Source organism: Pinus tabuliformis, chromosome 5_2, assembly GCF_031772625.1.
Source record: "Pinus tabuliformis cultivar Carrire ecotype Pingquan chromosome 5_2, CPIR1, whole genome shotgun sequence".
Classification (NCBI taxonomy): Eukaryota; Viridiplantae; Streptophyta; class Pinopsida; order Pinales; family Pinaceae; genus Pinus; species Pinus tabuliformis.
The window spans coordinates 831,272,545-831,293,035 of NC_142306.1; the positions used below are offsets into that span (position 1 = coordinate 831,272,545).

General features: G+C 37.8%; 1 pseudogene; it reads right to left on the bottom strand.

The window, feature by feature from the left end:
• Positions 1–18,416: 18,416 nt before the first annotated feature.
• On the bottom strand, positions 18,417–19,933 carry LOC149161896 (UDP-glycosyltransferase 72B1 pseudogene; annotated as a pseudogene).
• Positions 19,934–20,491: the final 558 nt, after the last annotated feature.

Sequence of the window (20,491 nt, forward strand, 5' to 3'; positions counted from 1 at the left end):
ATAAATCCAATATAAGATTGTGCATCATTTTCAATCCATGCATGAATGTTCTTTAATGTTTCAAAAGCTTCAAATTTGTTCTTCAATAAATAAACCCAACACATTCTAGTGTAGTCATCAATAAATGTCATCATATATTTATTACCATTTGCAGAATGAACAGGCATTGGGACACATAAATCAAAATGAATGAGTTCAATTTTTCTATGTGCTCTGGAATGAGAATCATGAAAAGGTTGTTTTTTGTGCTTTCCTAAGATACAAGCATCACATTGCTTAAGTTTCCTAGGAATTGTAGGCAAACCAGTAACACCATTTTCAACAAACGAAGGATGTCATAGTTCAAGTGTCCAAATCTAGCATGCCATAAAAAGACTTGATGGAAATGTAGCTTCATCATAGTGAGAACTATATGAAAAGCTCCATGTATGAGCATATGTTCCTTGTAGCTTCAGAAGTATTTCTTCTTCTATCCCAGTCATGACAAGTGAGTGATCTGATGCTTTTCTGACCTCAACCTTGCCATCAAATATATGAATGGAGTGTCCTTACTAGCAGATGTGGACCAAAGAAAATAAGTTTCTCCTCAACTCCGGGAGGTATAAAACATCATGTAGAAGAAAGTTTGGAAGACCAGGCAATTTGAGCTTGATGGTGCCAAGCCCTAATGGATTGAGTTTTGACTTTTCTACAAAGTATCTCCATCAACATTGTCAGTGAATTCTTCAAATAAATCTCTTCTGAATGTCATGTGGAAAGTTTCTCCTGAATCAAGCAACCAAACATCTTTCCATGAAGCAAGTGAAGCATTGAATAATTATTCAATTACTCTAATGTTGCAATGTTCCACAACATAATGAGTAGAATCAGGTGCTTTTCCTTTCCCTTTACCATATGTTTTACCCTTTTCTTCATTTCTTTCTTGCTCGATTCTATTCCAAGGAAACTTACATGTGGAAGCATCATGTCCATCTCTATTGTATCATATGCAATGAAGATCATACCTTTCTCCTTGGAAATGTCTGGCCCCCCTGCCTCTAAAATTATTCCTTCCTCTTCCTCTTTTACCACCTATTCCTCTAGAATAATCTCCTACATGATTCTTCTCTTTTTGTGCAAGGCACACAACTTCTTCAGAAGATTGAGGAGTTATCTTCTTACCAAAATCCTTCTCTCTTTCAACAAACTTTTTCTCAAGGAAGTCAAAGGAAATATCCTTAAGTTTGCCACTTGCTTGCAATGACTCAAGATAATGTGAATAAGTGGTATATAGTGCCTTGACATAAGCTATGAGAGGAATATCTATTTCAACACCATTGAATTTTATGTCATGCATAATGGATCTTACTTTTGATGCTAAGGCAAGAGGGTTGTCATTTTTCAACTCAAGATTGAACAACTTAATTATCAATTGAACAAATTCAAGTTCAGAGTGTGAGTCATACAATTACTTCAACTTCCTTAAAGCTTCAAAATCATTTGAAAATGGGTAAATATGACGACTCACCTCTTCATTTACTGATGCTGCAATCAAGGCATAAACCTTACTGTTCTTGTTTTCCCAAATGACAAGCTCCTTGTCTGAAGTGGGTTTTTTAGGTGCATTGTCTCCTTCTCCTTCACAAATTCCTTTCCAAAGTTCATTGAAAATCAAGGTGTGTTTTATCATCCGAGACCACTCATGACAATTCTCTTTTCTAGTGAGAACTACTCACACAAAAGAGATTAAGGAGTGCATTATGTACCAAAAAGACCTCAACTCAAAAGTAAAAAAATATGGTCCAACTCTTGCTACTACTCACACCATATATTAAACATCACATACTTTTAATCCATATCATTTGAACCATATTTCATAATATATTCATACCTTGTGCACTTCATAATATATTTATACCATACATATCTACTTCATAATAGGAGAACTCAATGTATGGCTTTAACATATAAATTATGGTCTTAAAGAAATAATCCATATACGGTCTTCAAGAAAAGAGAGGTCATCACACCATATATCTTCAAATGCAATAATGCATGAACTACCATATAAATTAAATCATAGAGATGAGCCCAAAACTCATTCATGGTCTTCACACAATCATGTCTTAAAAAAAATCAACCCACATATACAACCTTTTAAAAAAACTATTTAACACATGTTATCGGCCACTAAAAACTTCTGACTGAAAAGGTATTCACATACACACTGACTCATGGCCATAGCAACATCAATGCACATAGAAAAAACTACCTTCAAAACAAACACAACCACCAAAAAAAAATTCAACGCATACGCAACATACCAAGTCAACTCTTCATACCATATGACCTTTTTTTTAAAGAGCTCAACACAACATAAATTTAAATATACATACCATGGCCATGACCTTCATTTTAATGTGGAGTAATGCAACCCATTAAACCAATTTTTGATCAACGCAACAGTCCAGAGGTTTCCATTTTACACACGACCTTTAAAAATAATTTAACACTCAACATATAAGATAGCATACCATATAGAATTTCAACACATGCAGTTATAGTCTCTACCTCAAGAGGTTCGACCAAATCGACCACCGCTCGAGCTTCAACCAGAGTTATCCAAGAATTTGCATGTTGTTTGTATTCCCCTGGGCTAGTGTACGCATAGACTTCATGTATTTTTCATCAATATTCCATGACCTTCATGCAGGGAGTGGATAGCAGAGGAGTATTGAAAATCAAATGAACCAGTGTATATTCAACTAGGGCATATGAAGGAGCGTTCATTCAATAATAGTGAAACTTAAAATAGGTATAAGCAACATAGGAGATGGCAGACACGAAGTTGACAGAGAGTGGCAGGAAAAAATGAGAACAATGGCAAGAAATAGGAGTTACAAGGGTAGAAAAACTATTTTTGGGAGTTGGCTCTGATACCATGTTAGGCCAGGAGTAACTCCACGAATGTGATTTTTTTCATTAAGATAGGACATGGATATATACATGGAGAGGGAGACTATTGGGTTTCATCTCCCAATGTCTCTTCGTCTTCCAATTCCCTTTATTTTGTTATTTACAATATTTACATGGATTTACCTAATCCCAAAGATTAGGTGTTAACAAATATTATAATATATTAATATTCATACTAGATTTAATGATATTTTTTACATGAAATGATAATTATTTTATAATGAAACTATTTTTTTTCCCGTGGAAAAAGTTGTAATTTTATTCATAAGATAAAATTACATTTTGTAGATGCTAAAAAGCATATGCTGAGATGCTGATCCAGTTTTCACAGAAACCAAAAAAATAAAAAATGAAAAGAAACAAGTGGAAAGAGTATAGATGGGGGAAAAGTCAAGCTTTTCGCCCTTTTTTCTTCTCAACCTTTCTCCACCCCCCTTGAGTCTCTGTTGGAGATATAAGTGCTAGCGTTGTATCAGCCACAGGTTGGGGGTTGTCTTTATCAGAATCTGATGTGTCTGATATGTGTTGTCACTTGGATCTGTTGGTATCCATTGTTTCTGGTATCCTTGTTGATTGTAAGTCTATGGGTTCTTGTGGATTTATGTCTTCTACTTCTAGTTCTTTATGCATCTGATTAGTCTCGTTGGGAGTGGCACGTTCCACCTCTTCTTCCTCCTCGTCCTCCGAGAGTGGTGGAGGAAATTGCCATCCCTTGGCCTGTTTCCCTGTTTTCTTCTTCCTATGAGTGTCTTTTTTGGCTGTTGGACATGTGCTTTGTAGGTGTCCTATTTGTCGGCAGGTTCTGCATCTGAATGTTGTATTTTCATAATCTAAAACCTGTATCCAACACCTCTGTCTATGCTTCAGTTGAATTTGATCTGGCAAGCCTTTGCTAAGGTCTACTTCCACACATATTCATGCAAAAGTGTAGATTCTTTCCTCCAGTCTTTGGGTGTCCATTTTGATGTAACGCCCAATAGTATTACCAATTCCTGCAAGTACTTGTTGACTCCAGAAGTGTATTGGGAGATTGTGAAGGCGAACCCAAACTGGCATCTTAGGGACAACCATTGTATTTGCATCAAATTCTAGGAACCATGGTGTGATAAAGAGTCCTCTGGACCCCCAGAACCAAGGTGCTTCCTGTATTACCATGTCTCTAGCCTCTTCTGTAGGAAAGTTCACAATGAAAAACCCCTTAGAACAGAGATGTATTTCACAATGTGTAGTCCAATTTGTGAAAATCCAGTGAAATAGATCAATAGGTTTGGGCCAAAAATAGTTGAATCTACATATTATTGCTTGTCTTTCATATATAGTGCAGTGCTCATCTATTTCTGATATATCTATGCTTAATTCTGGGGTATGATTCAGTTGTTCCACAATGTATGGCCTTGCTTCCATACCTGTTTGTTTTGGTGTTGTTTCGGCTATATTTTTCCCCTAAAGAATGTTTTTGAAGGATATGTTTCTTGTTTTTTCCCCTATTGTATTCCTGCATTTTTTTGTTGTACCAAACCCACTTCCCTCACCCCTATAAGGATTTATGTTGTTGTTTGTTGCACCCCCTCTTATTCTCAGATTGAGAATTACTATTGACAAAGATGTGATTTTGTAATCCCTAAGATATTTGGTGTCCTGTAATACTCTTCCCTCATGTATCATATTTTGTGAGCTGGTGGGGTATCCCACTTTTTGCAGGATAAGATTCTTCAGATGCTTCACAGATTCGGTCCCATTTACCCAAAGTAAATGTGTTTTTCCAGCAAGGGTTTTGACTAAAACTTGGAAACTGAGGGTACTTACCAGAGATCCAGATTTTGTTGCCAACTGAGGATAGTTTGTCCAGGGATCTATAGCTTCTCATCACTGCAGAGTATGCTCTACATTCCCTACATTATGGCCGCTACTTCTTTTGGAGTGTCCGTACCCCGTCCAGTGCGTTGTTTTTACCCAATACCAAATCAAGGTTGATGTGGAGGGAAGCGAATCGGATCTCTCCTTGTTGGTATTCTCATCATCATAGATCCAGTTCCTCAGATGATTGCCTCCATAATTTTTCCCTGATGCTAGTGTTTGGATTTTGCTTTCACCTTTTCGGTTCTGATGAACTGATACATCTACCCTCAGCTCTAGTGCCTTTGTCCTTCCCTGTAGAAAAAACGCATGCAGTGTTTTGGTCTTGACAAATATGGTTGGACTCACCTTGAGATCTGTCAGGGGCTGATCTACGTTAACTTTTCCAAGGCTGATAACCCAACATCCGTCCTACACTACCTTCCAAATTGCATCCTTTAAATCTTTGCCGACTATTTGTTTTGACCGGAACAGGTACCTGTCTATCTTCAAATTTCCCCTTCCCATAAACTCGTGTGCTATTCTGGATGAATCGCAATGGATCAGGAGGGGCACATTCAGCCATGATCTTTATTGTGGTCGATCTGCTGCAGGGGAAACACATTCTAGTTTGTGGAGGGTCCTGATGGCTACTGGTCTGTGGGGACCTAGGACTCCCTTCCTGGTTACCCCTTTGCTCCCCCTACCTCTGGTCTGGTGTGCGTCGGCGCTGCAGAGGGTAGTTGCATAAACCCTAGCCATCACTCTCTCGTTTCTAGTAGCTTTTATAATGAAACTATATCAAATTAATATTTTCAAATATTACAACTTTGATGTGGAAATATTTATGTCTTTACACATTTTAATATATCCATAGGACATGGTTTTCCTTTTAAAATCACATTTTACAAATATTTAATTTAAATAAATATTAAAATATTTTTTATTCTTTGTGTTGAATTAATCTTTTTACTTTGATTTAAGAAATGGTATTGAATTTACTAAGGAGTAAAGATGTTTAAAATTTTACCTAATTTGGAATTTTAATGTGGTGAATTTTTTTTTTTAAGGTAAATTTACGACCCATTCAAATTCAACGTATATAATAAAACACATGAGATAATTGTATTGAGACATTATTTATCAGTGTTTTTTATGGTTATTTAGTTTTTTTTTAGATTTTTATTTTGGCCGACATTAGCGAAAAATTCAACTTTGTGGATGAATAGACAAACTTACACATCCCCTCTGTACTAGGTTGTAGAATGCGCCTGCGCATTCAACAAACATCCCCTCCATACTGGGCTGTAGAATAACACATGCAAAACTCAACAAAAATATTCTTATAAAGATGAAAGTTTTTAGTTAAGAAAAAAACTTGTTAACTGTAACACCCTCCTCCCACATCTACCCAAGTAATCGACCAACTGGGGTAAACATGTGATGAGAGGCTACTATGATATGATTCAACCTCCTAGGTCACCTTAAGGAAGTGGAACCGACAAAACACAACCAAACTAACCATCCACACATCCTACAAAACCTCCAGGAGCTACCCCACCTTTCCAGGTGACCAACCCTTGAGGAAACTCAATAGTTCAAGGACCTAGAGCCCCAATCGCTCCTTTGCCAAGCCATCCAAGTGACTGAGGGTCCCAGTCGCTCCCATGAGCCTACCTGAGTGCCACTGTAGCCTTTTTCTTCCAGTGTTATGCCAACAACTGCGAGATTTAAGGCTAAATTCTAGGGCTAGGACTCACTTTCCATAACTTCATGGAATTTACAAAAATGAAAAGAAACATAGAGATAATGATGCCAATACAAATTATTGAACAAAGAATTGACTGGACCCCTACTAGCCATGATAGACATTTCGTCAAACATGTCATAATTATGCATTCTAGAGGTTTAAACAATAAATATGAGCATAGGGGTCTTATAATTATCTGAGAATCGCTAAGAAGCATTGATGCCTTATCACATTAGCTTCATTGTGATATATTAGGTCATAGATTCATTGCTCAATCATTTACAAATCAAAACATGATGAGAACCATACATTTTCATTGTCATGAAACATATTCATAACCAACATATAAACAACAGAAATAACGAGGATACAACAACCATAAGTGCAACATATGAACCAATACATTTGCTCATAAAATACCAAGGAAAGGAACTCTTATTAATGAATTCAAAATCCAACCCAGTATGGGACTACCACGTTCCACCCGACCGTAGATTGGTTGAGCCAACTATCTCTTTAGCCAATCACCCCTGTGCCATATTCCAAGCATGAATGTGAGACTCAAACCAAAAGAACCAACCAGGGCTTCTCGAGGTTAAACCACCTCACCCTCATCAATAGAATCAAGCTTTACCACAATCCTCACCAGATCACTAGGCCATAGACAATAAACATATAATACCAGGCTTTACAGTAACCCCCATCGGATCACTAGGCCATAAAAAAGCATGGATGCCACCGAATTTCTCCACATACACCATGAGGAATTTTCCTGTCTCCTAGTCTCTAGGATTTACCGCAATCCATAGTCTGATTCAGGGATCACTAGGCCATAATCGAGACACCACCCTCCAAGCTTTACAGTATATCCCACCATTCACTGATAAGGATTCCTAGGCCTGGTCAAGGGAAACTACCTCTAGGCTTTACTGTATATACCACCATTCATTGGTCGAGGATTCCTAGACCCACCAAGGCACACAATACCTGGCTTTACCACAACCCACAGTCTGGTTCGGGGGTCACTAAGCCAGTGATTTCACCACAATCCAAAGTACGGTTCAGGGATCACTAGGCCATGTGTTCTTTCATTCAGAGATCCACCTCACTCAACTTCGAATCTATCCGGCAATTCAGCTCAACCATAACATGAGAACCCCATCTCACCATGACTATCCGGAAATGGAAAGGCAGGTCTAAAGAACATTGTCACACCTGGAAAAACCCATGCCCATGACAACAAGAGAACTAAGAACACACATGCATAACCATGCATGCCAAATCTAGCAAGGAAATCACACATGCAAATCGATACTTGCAAGTAAACTTGTTGTAGTTGCTTGGTCTTCCTCTTCCTTGCTTGATCTTTGCTTCCTCTTTGCATTCTTTTCCTTTCTTGAACCAATGCTGAAGTGATCCAAGAAAACTCTAAGTGTCCAAGGGTGTGAGAGACAGAGAATAGAGAGAAGACTCCAAAACGAAACTGACCAAAAGCCGTGAATTGATCCTCAAAAGCCTTTTTATTAATGTGGCCTCTATTTTCTTCATTTTCTATTATTTTCCTTCATTTTCCTCCTCAAATGAAACCTATGACCTTTCACCTCCCTTTTCTCCTAATTTCCATTATTTTCATAAATAAATTTCTAATTAATGCCATTTTTCCTTTCCAAAGCCTTTTCCATTGCCTTTGCCAATTTCCTTAGCCATATTAAACCAAATGAACACCCACACTAGGATGTCTTGCCCAACATTCAACTTGGAATAAGTGTCCCATAACCGTGGTTATTATTTTGCCTTTATTAACTTTTATTACATGGAATTTTCACCAGGGCTGTTATAGAACCCTCCCCCTTGGGGGAACACCATCCTCGGTGTTCAATGACACCTATAACCAACAAGACTGCTGAAAGAAAACATACTTCCCATGGAGATTTATAACTTAGCTTGTTGCAATATTTACAATGATCAACCTACTGAGAAGCAAACCAACATGACAACATAACAACATGGCAACCATAATGATATGACACCCATACTGCTTATTGGAGCTTTATAACACAACTCATGGTGGTATTTACATCCATATACATATGTACATACACCAAAGTATCACATCAAACATATACCCAAAACATATATCAAGGACATTCGCTCAACCAACGAATAAGGATGGATACATTGCCCACATCTGATCTGCCATCTCCCATGTAGCGTCATCGGGCCCAAAGTGCTTCCACTGCACTTTAACCTACTCGATTGCTCGGTTTCGAAGCATGAGTACCTTTCTCTGCAATATACAGTGAGTTTCTAGCTGGAATTCTCCATCTGGCTCCACCTCCAATACAAACCATTCAATCACATGATCAACATCTTTAACATACTTCTTAAGCAATGACACATGGAAAACATCATGGACCTTCACTGTCGGAGGCAGTGCAAGTCGATAGGCTATTGGTCTGATACTTTCAAGAATCTTGAAAGGTCCACAAAACTGAGGTGCTAGCTTGGCACATGATCCAATCCACAAGGAGCTCTTCTTTGGCTTGATACACAAGTACACTTGTTATCCAACCTGAAATTCCTTAAACAACCTATTTCGATATGCATATATTTTCTGCCTGTCCTGTGATGGCTTTAGATTCTTTTTTATTACCTGCATTTCCTGTTCCATTTATTCTAACATGTCCAGTCCAATCAACACCCTGTCTAGATCACTCCAATTGATGGGAGTATTATAACTCCGTCAATACAATGCCTCAAATGAACTCATCCTCAGAGATTCTTGATACCCATTGTTGTAAGGAAACTCAACCAGTGGAAGATACTCTTCCCACTTCCGATGTTGATGCATCACATACATCCTCAACATGCCCTCTAATATCCTGTTGACCCTCTCTGTATGTCCATATGTCTGTGGATGATAAGTTGTACTAAAGGCCAACTCTACCCCTAAACCTGTAAACAAATCCTTCCAAAACTTGGAAGTTAACTTAGCATCCTTATCTGACGCAATCTTCTTAAGAACCCCATGCAATCTGAACACATATCTGATGAACACCTGTGCCACATCACTAGCCGAATACATAGTCTTCATTGGAATAAAGTGTGCTACCTTAGTCAAACTTTCCACCACAACCATGATGGAATCATGTTGTCTAGATGTCCTCGGAAAACCTGTGATGAAATCCATGGAAATGACCTCCCATTTCCACTCTGGAATCACAATCGGCTATAGTAGTCCACTTAGATCCCTACACTTTTCCTTTACCTGCTGATAGTCCAAACATCTAGCCACAAACTTTGCCACATCCTTTTTCATATTCGGCCAATAAAAAAACTTCTTTACTGTTGTCAATGTCTTTTGGTAGCCTGGGTGACCTGAATATGGTTTCGCATGAAACTCCCTCAAGATGATCTTTTTGAGTTCATTGTTGTCTGGCACATATATCCTGTCCCTAAATCTGATCAAGACATCTATTGAGAGATGATAGTACACATCCTGTGCACCTGTACCTTTACTCTACTGTAATCTGTGCATAAGCTCTATATACCTCTCATCCTACTGATATGCCTGTAAAATCTGATCCTGTAAGTTTGTCCCATAAGAACTCATAGCTACAATGTGATTTACCTATATCCGCATGCTAAGAGCATATGCAATCATACTCTCTTTACCCTTGATGTACCTAATCTCAAATTCAAACTCACTGATCATGGCCAACCATCTAGCTTGCCTGGCATTCAAATTTGGCTAGTCAAACAGGTATCTCAACCCACTGTGATCACTCATCAATACAAACCTCCTGCCAAGAAGATAGTGCCTCCACATCTTCAATGCATGAATGATCACTACCAACTCAAGATCATGTGTCAGATAGTTCTGCCCGTGCTCATTCAGTTTCCACGACTCATAACATACTACTTGTCCTTCCTGCATAAGGACTCCACCAAGTCCTCTCTTGCAAGCATCTGTACACACTACAAACTATTTTTCCAAGTCTGTAATATTTAACACTAGAGAATTTGTCAACAACTTCTTTAACTATTCAAAACTTGTTGCACATTCTTCTCTCCATTCAAATTTCTTACCTTTCCTCTGCAATGACGTAATAGGATATGCAATCTGAGAGAAGTTCCTAATGAACCTCCTATAATAGCCTGGTAACCCCATGAATGATCTTACCTCATCCACATTTCTAGGAGTTTCCCACTCCATGATATCTCTTATCTTCTCTAGATCTACTGTTATGCCTTCCTTGGAGACCACATGCCCCAAGTAATGTACCTATGTCTGAAAGAAACTGCATTTACTAATTTTAGCATACAATTTATGCTCTCTCAATAGTCTCAACATTGTTGCTAAATGCTCAGCATGTTCTTCCTCATTCTTAAAATATATCAAAATGTCATCAATTAATACAATAACAAACTTGTCTAGATAAGGACGCAACACACTATTCATCAAGCACACAAAGGTAGATGGAGCATTAGTCAAACCAAATGGAACTACAAAAAACTCATATTGCCCATACCTGGTCCGAAAAGCTGTCTTGTAAATGTCCTCTTCCTTGATGCGTACCTGGTGATATCCAGATCTCAAATCAATCTTTGAGAATACTGTTGTTCCCTTTAACTGATCAAATAAGTCATCAATCCTCGGAAACAATTACTTGTTCTTGATGGTCACCTTGTTCAACTGCCTATAATCAATGCATAACCTAAGAGTACCATCTTTCTTCTTCAAAAACAAGATTGGTGCACCCCAAGGTGATACACTTGGCCTAATGTATCCCTTGTCAAGCATTTCCTTTAATTTCAACTTCAATTCTACTAACTCTGAGTGTTCATCCGATATGGTGCTTTTGATGCTGGTGTTGCCCCTGGTACCAAGTCAATGGAGAAGTCCACTTCTCTGTAAGGTCAAAATTCTGAGATCTCTATTGGAAACACATCCTGAAACTACTGTAAGATCGAGTACCTGCTCAATATTTCTGCATCCTCATCCTCCTTACCTTTATCACTAGAAATGTATACTGCAAATAACACACACCCTTTTCTGTGACTACATTTTTCCTGCATAGCTATGACCATCCTAACTGATGTTGCTTTCTTTTTACCATGTAAGATTCTCTTCTCACCATTGTCATCCAAGCACGCAATGTCTTTATCATAACAATCCACTTTGATCCTATGAAGATATAGCCAACCCATACCCAAAAGCATACTATATAACCCCAATGGTAATACGTTCAAATGTGCTGAAGTAGACATACCATTCAACTCAAATGCAAAAGCTCTTACCCAATGATGGACTCTCTTCTTGGTACTTGTAGCCAACTGCACTAACCAATATTTTGCATGCACTTCTTTATTCAAACCACACTTATCCACCAAGTCAGGGTTAACATAATTATAATTAGATCTAGGGTCAATCAAAATAGAAACAACTTGATCACAAAGCTTACCTTCCATCTCAATGATAGATTCCTTATGATCTGCCTTATTATTATCCAACACTACATAGATATGAGGAATACTTTGCCCAACATCCCCAACAATCTGCGCCTCCTATGCAATATAGACATGAGGCCCAACACTCTGATTTTGCAGACAATCCCTCTTAAGATGCTCCTTACCACATGTCCAACACTCCAACCATCCTCTACCATCACCTCTATTCTTTTTTTGTGCCCCATGTCCCTATCTAGTTGCATTTAACTTCTTATGTGGTGCAACATTCTCTTTTTCTTCTGCATTTTGAGGCCTTGTTCTTTTCGGCTTCCATTTACCTTTACTTTTATCTTTCCCTTTCCACCATTGCTGAGATTTTGTCTTACGCTTTGATTGTTCATAACAATGCTTTAGTTTCCCAATAACTTCCTCAAGTGACCGAGGCTCATCATACTCAATCTGATCTAAATGCTAATGGAAATCCACTGACCAATCTCTAAACTTTAGCATTTTCATCTTTAAGATATAATACATACCTCAATAGCTCCAAGAACTTGGTCGTATACTCCTCATCTATCTTCGATCCCATTTTGAGCTCATAGAATTCCTTGGCTTTGCTGTCGTAGTACCTTTTTGACAAGTGCTTATTTCTAAAGAGTCTCTTGAATTCATGCCAACTCAAATCGTTTGTCATGATGTCTCTGGCCCATTTTACATCTTCCAACAAGATGTCTGCTTTACCTTTCAGGATGAAGATAGTTATTTTGGCCTTCATATTCTTTGTATACTCATGCAATTCAAATAAGTTATTCATGCCAAGTATCCAAGCCTCTGCATCCTCAGGATTCTTCAAATCTCCATCAAAACTAAGTGGCTTCACTTTCTTTAACTCATCCGACAAGTATCCCCTATCACTCCTCCTATAAGGGTGATAACGATGACGATCATAGTGTCTGTCAAAACCAGAACTAGAATAGTACATGTGTCCATCACCTCTCCTATCTGGAGTATCCAAGAATCTACCATCTCTTATTGTGTCATCTCTATCTGACATGTGACGACCATGAGACCTACTTCCATATGCCCCATTAGTCCCATTATGATGTCCATAGTTGATTCAGAGTGGTCCCTATCTCTACAATTCTAACAAACTCTGAAGAATTATTGCATTGACTTCTTCTTGTTTCTCTTGTGCCTGCATGATTATGTCATTATCTTCTTTACAACTCCTTATTTCTTCCTTCAAACTCCTCAATGTGTTTGCTAAGTCAGAAGAGTTCCCAACACCATGTTGCTCATCTGATTCATAGGGAGAATATTTGTAGTATACTATCTTGCTGGTCATCTTGATCTCTTCCTGCAAGACATACTATGTCAGCTAAACCAAATCATAAACAAACCAATGTACCTTAGTGTAACTCGGGAAGGATATCTCATCTGCAAGACCAACCAGATTAACATAATACATATATAAACATAATCATATCAACATTTAATCATCATCTCAACCATTATCCAGTCATTAATGCATGACCATACCCACCACACATCATGACCTCATGCATGGAAACTATAACCATATCATTGTGTGCATAACAAATATGTATGATACACACGCATACACAATACATACAAACATTGACATGCATATCCAATGCATAACCAACATAAACTCATGATAAACACATCCAACAACAATGCCATTAACTTTTCACATGGCAACACCACTGCAACCATAACCAACACCATGCATACACAACCGGTACATAGACCACAAACATGAGAACACATATGCAACTGATGTGAATGCATGAACAACACACCGCCCATCCAGTCCAAGGGGTGAAAAATGCTCTGATACCACTCTGTAACACCCTCCTCCCACATCTACCCAAGTAACCGGGGAACCATGGTAAACATGTGACGAGAGGCTACCATGATCTGATTCAACCTCCTAGGTCACCTTAAGGAAGTGGAACTAACAAAACACAACCAAAATGACCATCCACAAATCCTACAGAACCTCCATGAGATATCCCACCTTTCCAGGTGACTAACCCCTAAGGAAACTCAACATTTTAGGGACCTAGAGCCCCAATCGCTCCCTTGCCAAGCCCTCCAAGCGACTGAGGGTCCCAGTTTCTCCCATGAGCCTACCTGAGTGCAATTGTAACCTTTTTCTGCCAGTGCTATGCCAACGAATACGAGATTTAAGGCTAAATTCCAAGGCTAAGACTAAGTCACTGCCCAAAACTTCATGGAATTTACAAAAATGAAAAAAAAAACATAGAGACAATGATGTCAATACAAATTCTTGAACAAAGACTTGACTGGACCACTACTAGCCATGACATACATTTCCTCAAACATGTCATAAATATGCATTCTACATGTTTAAACAACAAATATGAGCATAGGGGTCTTATACTTATCTAAGAATCCCTAAGAAGCATTGATGCATGATCACATTAGCTGCATTGTCATGTATTAGGTCATAGGTTTATTGATCAATCATTTACAAATCAAAACATGATGAGAACCATACATTTTCATTGTCATAAACATATTCATAACCAACATATAAACAACAAAAATAATGAGGATACAACAACCATAAGTGCCATATATGAACTAGTACATTTTCTCATAAAATACCAAGGAAATGAACTCTTATTAATGAATGCAAAAGCCAACCCAGTATGGGACTACCATGTTCCACCCGACCGTAGATTGGATGAGTCAGGGCTTTCTTCAACCAATCACCCCTGTGCCATATTCCAAGCATGAATGTGTGACTCAAACCAAAAGAACCAACCAGGGCTTCCCGAGGTTAAACCACCTCACCCTCATCAATAGAATCAAGCTTTACCACAATCTTCACCAGATCACTAGGCCATAAACAATAAACACATAATACCAGGCTTTACTGTAATCCCCACTGGATCACTAAGCCATAACCCACCAAGACACACAATATTTGGCTTTACTGCAACCCACAGTCCGATTTAGGGGTCACTAGGCCAATGGCTTTACCGCAATCCACATTTTGGTTCAGGGATCACTAGGCCATGTGTTCTCTCATTCAAAGATCCACCTCACTCAACTTCAAATCCATTCGGCAATCCAGCTCAACGAAAACATGAGAACCCCATCTCCCCATGGCTATCTGGAAATGGGAAGGCAAGGATGAAGAACACTATCACACCTAGCAAAACCCATGCCCATGACAACAAGAGAACCAAGAACACACACACATAACCATGCATGCCAAATCTAGCAAGTAAATCACACATGCAAATCGATACCTGCAAGTAAACCTGTTGTAGCTACTCGATCCCGCTCTTCCTTGCTTGATCTTTGCTTCCCCTTTGCCTTCTTTGCCTTTCTTGATCCAATGGTGAAGTGCTCCAAGAAAACTTTAAGTGTCCAAGAGTGTGAGAGAGAGAGAGAGAATAGAGAGAAGACTCCAAAACTGAACTAACCAAAAGCCATGAACTGATAGAATTTTTTTTATTAATGTGGCCTCTATTTTCTTCATTTTCCTTCATTTTCCTCCTCACATGCAACTTGTGACTTTTCACCTTCATTTTCTCCTAATTTCCATTATTTTCATAAATAAATTGCCAATTAATGTCATTTTTCCTTTTCAAAGTCTTTGCCAATTTTTTTAGCGATAATAAACCAGATGAACATCCACACTAAAATGTCTTGCCCAACATTCAACTTAGAATAAGTGTCCCATAACCATAGTTATTATTTTGCATTTATTAACTTTTATTACATGAATTTTTCACCATATAATAAGATTTCCTTTTTCACCATATATTTGTGAACCATTATTATTTATTGTTCTAAATTCTCTAAAATTTATGTGAAATTATTAAGAAAAAATAGCAACATATCATCCTCCTCCTCCATGGAAAAACATTTTAATTAAAATAAGTGAGTTAACATTTTTTTAATTTTTTGTTGAGTAAATCTCTTCGAAAAGGTACATAGAAAGTATATAAGGTCAAGGTCCATGGGAAGTAGCGTGATTCTCTTCATTTTTATAACTTTATGAAAAATAATTTGCACTGAGGCATTAAACAAAAATATCTATAATTGATGGAATTTATTAAATAAATATAAATTTATGTTTCTTCGATAAATAAATAATTAATTAAATTAAAATTATATATATATATATATATATATATATATAGTTTAGTAATTTTTAATTCGTATTTATTTAAATCAATATAGATTCATTTTAAATATGGATTTAATATGAGTTTAGAAGGATTCAAATTTTTCAAGTGTAATTTTTTTATGAGCTTATATAATTTAAATGTTTTGTATAATTTTTTTTTAGATTTTTTATAATTTTTATTTCGGGGAATATGTAAAATTTCAATTCAAATTCAATGATGGACGGATATTATTATATATCATACTGAGCTGTAAAATAAGCCACATCAAATTAGGTTGTAGAATGAACCTATCTCTAAACTCAATCATATAAAATAATCTTACAAAAAACCACCAAATCTTCAATAAAAAAGAAGTGAATATATAAACAATAGCTAAATCTAGTAGGCTATTTTTCATCCCATATTTAATGCATATATCCAATCCACCTTAAATATGTTGTTTAACATCTTAAATCTGTGCTAAAATTTTATATTTATAGGTTAACGAGGATGATTATAAGATGATATCAAATTCTTAATGCTTTGACTTTTATACAGCCAGGGGAAGGTTACAGTTTTATGGGTAATAATTAGTTGTTTAATTCGCCTGTGGAGTATATATTATTATAGAAGTTGGTCAACATTGGGTGCCCGATCTAACAATAAAGCAGAGGCCATGGCTCTTGCCGGTCTTCTATCTTTTTGTGACTTTCTTGACTTACACAAGCTTCAAATTTTTGGAGATTCGATAGTCATCATCGATCATGTACAGTCAAAACATATCATAAAAAATATCAATATTACAGGATGGATGAACAAGATTGAGGCTCTATGGAGTTGCAAGGGGGACTACTCAATAATCCACATTGATAGGGATAAAAACAAGAGGGCAGATGCTTTATCTAGAAAGGGCCTTTCATCTCCACAAGATGTCTAGATGATGCAGATAACGGTGGACAACATCTCTTACCAGATCCAAGACTTTTGCATGTCGGGTACATAATTTTCTATTCAATGTTGTCTATTTGGTATGTATCTGATTCCCACTATTTAGATTCCTTTTTTGAAAAATATTCACATATATTTGGCATCTGGCTCTGATTACTCCCTATCTATTTTGCCTATATCTTATATTTCTCCATTCCACATTATGTGGTTTTGATACACATATATCAGCCATATCTCGTGGTTTCCAAAAATATTTTGCTGTACAAATTTTTTTAATGAATATAATACAAATATATAGTTTTTTTTCGTGCTGAAAAAAAAACAATTAATTGTTTAATTATATATAATTTAAAGTTTTGAAATATTTCTATTATTGAATAGTGTTATTTACCATATTTATATATTTACGATAACTTCTAAAATACTATAATAAAAATAATGAAAAAACATTTTAAATAATAAAAAAAAAAACAAAATCATAATATCATTTAATATTGTATCAAACAAAAAAATCTCAAAATTTATAATAGTAAAATTATACATAAAACTCAAAATCTTCGCATCTTAATCTTACATTTATAAAAGTTACAAATTCCTTATTGTAGGCTGTAATTATATTAATGAGAGTAAATACAAATGATAGTGATGGCATGCATATTCAAAAGTTAAAAATTCCTTAATTTTATATTATAATTATATTAGAGTAAATACTCATGCTTAGAAAATAGTGATGTCATGTAAATTCAAGAGCGGCAAGGAAAAGAGAAATTGATTACATTATACGAAATTTTATTCAGAAAAAAACCCTCATTTTGTAGAGTATTTACCCATCTTGAATAGTCCTATTGATATTCAGAAAATCCTCATTTTGTAGAGTATTTACCCATCTTGAATGGTCCTATTGATATTCAGAAAATCCTCATTTTGTAGAGTATTTACCCATCTTGAATGATCCTATTGATATTCCGAAAATCCTCATTTTGTAGAGTATTTACCCATCTTGAATGGTTGAAATGAGGGTACGTTGCTAAACCAGAATCTACATACATGAGTCTTAAAAATCAAAGCACATAATAAAATAATTATAAAAATCGGAGAAAACAGCATAGCATAGCCCATTTGCCAGGGGTTCACTAGTCCCTCCGTCTATGGCTTTTATGTGGTGGCGTACAACGTCCATAGCTCTCATATATTTTCCCTCACTTTATTCATTTTTCTTCTAATCTAAGTAAATATAAGTAAATATAAAACCATCATACTATGCAGGGCAAGGTGTTACATTAGGATTGATGAGAACTGTAGACCTACAGAATTTCTGACTGGAGTTTGTTCATCGCTACCGGAAAGTATGCGTTGGCTGCGTTCGTTCTCCAGTCAGACACTGCAGCGGCCATGGCTTTGTACGAACTGCGCCCTTCTTTCAACGCATTCATGGCCTTCTCCTTCAATTCTCTTGCTCTCGCCCTTACCCTCATCCCACTTTCTCCTTCCATCAACTCCCTAACTGCTCTCTCCACTTCTCCTCCCTTTACGAAATCATCGCTTTCCATCTTTGCTGCGATTGCCACCTTAAACTCTTCCATCAGTAGAAGCCTGTTTATTTTCTGTTCCGCAAAAAGAGGCCAACAGATAATCGGCACTCCATGTGAGATGCTCTCCAGGGCAGAATTCCAGCCACAGTGAGAAAGGAAACCGCCGGTGGATGGGTGAGAGAGAACAGGAATCTGAGGCGCCCATGAAGCAACAACAAGTCCTCGGTCTCGGGTTCGACTCTCGAATCCCTCGGGTAACAGTTGGGAAAGCTCTGTTTCCTCGATGGACAGAAAGCTGCTGGACGGACTGCGGAGCACCCACAGAAAGCGATGTTGACTTGCTTCCAATCCCATGGCGAGTTCGGTCACCTGAGCCCTGGGCAGAGCGGCTCCGCTTCCGAAAGAAACGAAGAGAACCGAGGAAGGCGGCTGATTGTCTAACCACTTGAGGCAATCCGCCCGTCCGTTTTCCACAAGTTCATCGTTGAGTTGAAGCGACGATGATGAGATGAGCGGCCCAACTGGATAAATGTGGGGCATTCAACGAATATCTTCCGTGGGATTAGATATCTTTCCTTCCACAAGAGCTTTGATCGCTTCATGCTCTAGTTCCTCGAACGTGTTTACCAAAATGCCCGTCAATTCCCACAGACGTGAGCAATGGTTGAGGATCCAGTAAAAGCCTTCATCCGACCTGTCCTGAAAGGGAGTCGGCATATCACTGCCAGGGATCGGCGGAATGCCCGGTAACACTATTGGAAAATCTACATCCTTAAACGAAATTGGGATCTCCGAGACAAGCTTGGGAAGAGATAACGTGACTGAAAGCATAGAAGTAGTGGAAGTGTAGAATACGTATGTGGGTATAAAGAGCTCGGCGGCCACATCGAACATAGTGCAGCAGAAAACTTCAGTGATGAAAGCAGAGACGGGAGAGGCAGAGTGGACGAGGGATGTTAGAACATTTTTCACTGATCCTTTCGATTTCTCCAAAAGTTTAGATATGTAAGTTTCTATTTTCAGATGTTGTGCGCCCTCCATCTCCTCCTGCGGCAGCTCGATGATGTTGATGTCGAGACCCGAGGACGCCATGGACTCCGAATAAGCAGCCATGAGAGCAGGCGAGAACATCCATTTGTTGGTGATTAAGGTGATGGAGAGTCCATGGCTGCTGGCAAGGCGTTTGGCGAGTTCAGCGATAGGAATGAGATGGCCCATTCCCGCGCAGGGAAAGATAGCAACGTGGGGCTTACGGCTTTCCATGGGTGTTCAGGGTAACAGGGAAGAGTATGATCTGTTTGCAATGGGAATCTCGCTTCGCTCCGTATATATCATTTTATTCCGCCGCCCCACGCCTTCCATTCCATCCTCTCGTCAGTGAAGATGAGGTAAACGTCATCGCTTCCGTAAGCAAGCTTGAAATTGTGGGATGACGAGTCTTTAAATATGTCATGCTTCAGAGAAAAACACTGACCGAGTCTTTAAATAGGAGTTGTTTATAATGCGACTTTTTGGAGATTCCGGTGACGGAATCCGGCGGAAGAAATTGAGGTTAAATCTTGATTTGTTGCAGTTAAAATGGTTTTTTAACTGCATATTTGGATTCAGCACCCTGGAAAACCCCGGGGATGCTTTCATTGTGCAGAAACTAGCTATAAACTTGCGATTCCAATAAATTCCTGCCGGATTTCGACCGGAAAAACTGGGCGGAAAAGCTTTCAAAAAGTCGCGTTATAGACCACTACGTCTTTAAATATAAAAGATTTTATGACATTATTGAAACATATTATTATGTAATTTATGTTGACTAGATGATTTGTAATTTTTCTGATTTAATTATTTGTATG